Raw genomic sequence first — 3212 nt, forward strand, 5'->3', positions numbered from 1 at the left:
CACGAAAGGTCACTGATAATGGTTCATGGCCAATCTGTGGGTTGGTGGAAGAGTCAATATGTCATGCTTTATGGTCTTGTACTGCTGTGTCAGATTTATTTGCAGACTCTCAAAGCCTGGTACAGAAATGGCCATGTATAGAGGAAGATTTTTAACTCTTTGGGAGAAGCTGGTGAGTAGATTGCAGAAGAATGAATTGGGGGAAATAGCTTGTGTATTTAGAAGGATATGGTTCATACGAAATGCTGTCGTTTTAAATGGGAAATTCGAGAGTCCTACCTCGATTTATAATCATGCTAAGATTGAATTCGAGGAGTATAAAAGAGCTCAGGATTTATCAAGGAACTCTGTTCAGACACACGGAACCACAAACAGAAATGTGAAATGGAAGAAACTACAATATACGCCGTGGGAAGGAAACAATGCTGCTCATCAGACTGCAAAGCATGCTTTGGATGTTGATAATGAGACTGTATGGCTGGAAGATGCCCCAGATGTTATTAAGAACTGTATTCTTGTTGAACAACCATGTAATTGTTGATTTATGAATTTTCAGAGGAATTTTTGTCAAAAAAAAAAAAATCAAAAATTATAGAAAATGTTGAAGGGAAAATCGAAAAATCAGAACATAAAAATGATAAAGTAGAAGAGATCATTAAAGAAAATATTAAAGGGAGCTTTTTGGTTTTCATAAATATTTTTATAATCTGACATATTATATCAAATCATATAAATTTTATGTGAGCTTAATACTTTTGTGAAATTTTTTTTATAACTAAAGCAATTCTCAATTAGTTCAAATCTCGTTATAAAGAAGAGCATAATTTTCATGTGTGTATATATGTATATGGGAAAACCTTCTCACAGGTGAGTAATGTTACGTAAAGTCTTCAAATAGGGATTACATTACAAGTTTAGTTAATTTTGTCTTTTTTAAAATTATAATAACATCCTTATCAAAATGATATTTTTTTTCATTTATTGAAGGGTTTGCACATCCGCTATTGTTCCATCAACGGAGTCAAATGAGCACATGCCACATAGAAGCCACATGAAAACACGGGTAGACCGCACTGCATAGGATTTGGAAACAAAAATTCCCTCTTTCGTACGACTACGGTCTTCCTTCCCCCCTTCTCTCTCTCTCTCTCTTTCCCAAGAAAGCCTTCGAGGAGCAGGGGCCACCGTCAACTCCGTTCCCCATTGCCGATCTCAGATTCTTCATCGACCGAAACCCACTCCGATCTTGGATTCCTCGTCGATCGAAACCCACTCCCTTTCTCGGATTCCTGTCCACGCGATCCCTCCTCCATTTCTGTAAGTCTCCCTCCCTCTCTATCTCTCTCTCTCTCTCTCTCTCTCTCCTCCGTAAGTCGACGTAGTTGCGGGTCATGGAATTTCCAGTCCAAAAACTAATGGCAACGGGTTGTAGAAACTGTGTTTGAAAAACTAATTTCCAGTTCAAGAATTTGTTCTTGTTTGTTTGAAACTGTGTTTATGATTTTGATAGAAACCTGTTGTAATTGATTCTATGAGTATTGTGATGTAATAAGGATTCGGTGAAATTGTGAATGGCAGCCGCAAGAATGGAAATGAGAGACGCAGGAAAGTTGTTTGATGAAAGGTTTCAAAGAGCCACAAGTTAAAATCCCATTCAAACAAACTCCACTCATTGCCTCAATATTTGCTTGGACACGGGGCCTAGAACATAGGTCAGTTTTTACTACATTGTCACATAGACTACACCAAATTCTGTTACTACATAGACTATACCAAATTCTGTGCATTTTGATCTGTTGTCATTTGTCACCATCTGAGAAATTATGTCTTTTTTCTGTTTTTTCTTTCTAAAGAAATGTCTGGATTAAGATCTTTTATGCAGAAAATTAACTAGCTACATAAAATGATGACAAATTAACAACTTAGATGGTAGGAGAATTCAGTTTAGAATTTTTGATCAATTTGTTTTCCAGATTATTTACTATGATTTAATGACTATGCCGAGGTTACATGTAGTTCCATAGGAAAAGTCCCAGGAGCTTTCCAAACATCATGCGCTCAATTGCTGGCCTTAAATGATGTCATTTATACATTGATTAAGTTTCTTCTCCATTGAAAGCTTAATGTTACCCAACATTAATAGACTAATTCGTAGCTACCAATCAAGTTCATTGGTTAAGCTGGCAATTACTAGCAGTGTTTATTGTTTGGGTTCATATTCACATATGCATAGAGTTTATTGTTTCTTTCTCCCCTTTTCGAAATATGTTCAAAGTATTTATGTTAGCCTGTCAATTATTGAGCCTTGGTCATATATGTAAATAGATAGGTGTCACTTTTATATGTAAACCAGTGTCAACTTTTGCTAAAATTAGCATAAGTTTTTGTTCCTAACCACCACTTACTATATTTAATACTTGGTTTTCTACCACACCTATATATATAAATATGCACATTTATGTTATATTCTGAGGCCACTAATCAATCATTTGTTAGCCAACATTCTGCTTGCAGTTGGCCCAAGATTGTCTGTCAATATTTGATTTTCCTCCTAAGTACTGGTACAACATAGCAATTATATGTAGCTTTTGTGCTTCCAAAATTTTTATTTTGTGCTTTCCAATATTTGCAGACCTGATGATATGTACCAGCCAAATCCATACAGCACTACTACTATTTTGCAAGCTTTATGGCTGAAGTAATGACAGGATCAATCAAGAACGTGTAATGGCTGAAGAAGCAAAATTTAAAGTTATGGAAAAGAAATACAAGGGAACATTAAAAGCTTTATTATTGTCATGGTTTTGTATTGTTGTGGTTTGTGTTGTACTTATATTGTATCCTAACGAGAATCATGTATGTCGGGTTATGCTAAGATCCCATGGTTGTTAGCCCGTTCGTAATTACATTTTGCAGTTCTCCGAAGAAGTACTTTTGGAATGTATTTAGACAATTTTTAAATGTAATGAAAGACTAAATGTATTACATTTTGTACATGAAGATGCATTTCTTTACATTTTCTAAACAGGATATTGCACAAGAATATTGCAGTAGTTTTCTGAACAAAGATGCATTTCTTTACATAATGATTGTTGCTACAAGTTCAAACATAAAAAGATGTAGCCACTCTGAAAATATATTCAAAATACAATGACTCCAAAAACATAGGTCCAAATACATTAAGTTTCCTTCCCAACGAACGGTTCAAAAAG

At 35.1% G+C, this 3212-nt stretch overlaps 1 long non-coding RNA gene across 1 annotated transcript; it reads left to right on the forward strand.

Annotated features, from left to right (window-relative positions):
• The first annotated feature begins 1083 nt into the window (after window positions 1-1083).
• LOC109021025 lies at window positions 1084-2994 on the forward strand. The gene is made up of 3 exons (XR_002001013.2): window positions 1084-1317; window positions 1579-1712; window positions 2633-2994. It is a non-coding gene; the product is annotated as an uncharacterized LOC109021025 (long non-coding RNA).
• The last annotated feature ends 218 nt before the right edge of the window (window positions 2995-3212 follow it).

Source organism: Juglans regia, chromosome 14 (assembly GCF_001411555.2).
Source record: "Juglans regia cultivar Chandler chromosome 14, Walnut 2.0, whole genome shotgun sequence".
Classification (NCBI taxonomy): Eukaryota; Viridiplantae; Streptophyta; class Magnoliopsida; order Fagales; family Juglandaceae; genus Juglans; species Juglans regia.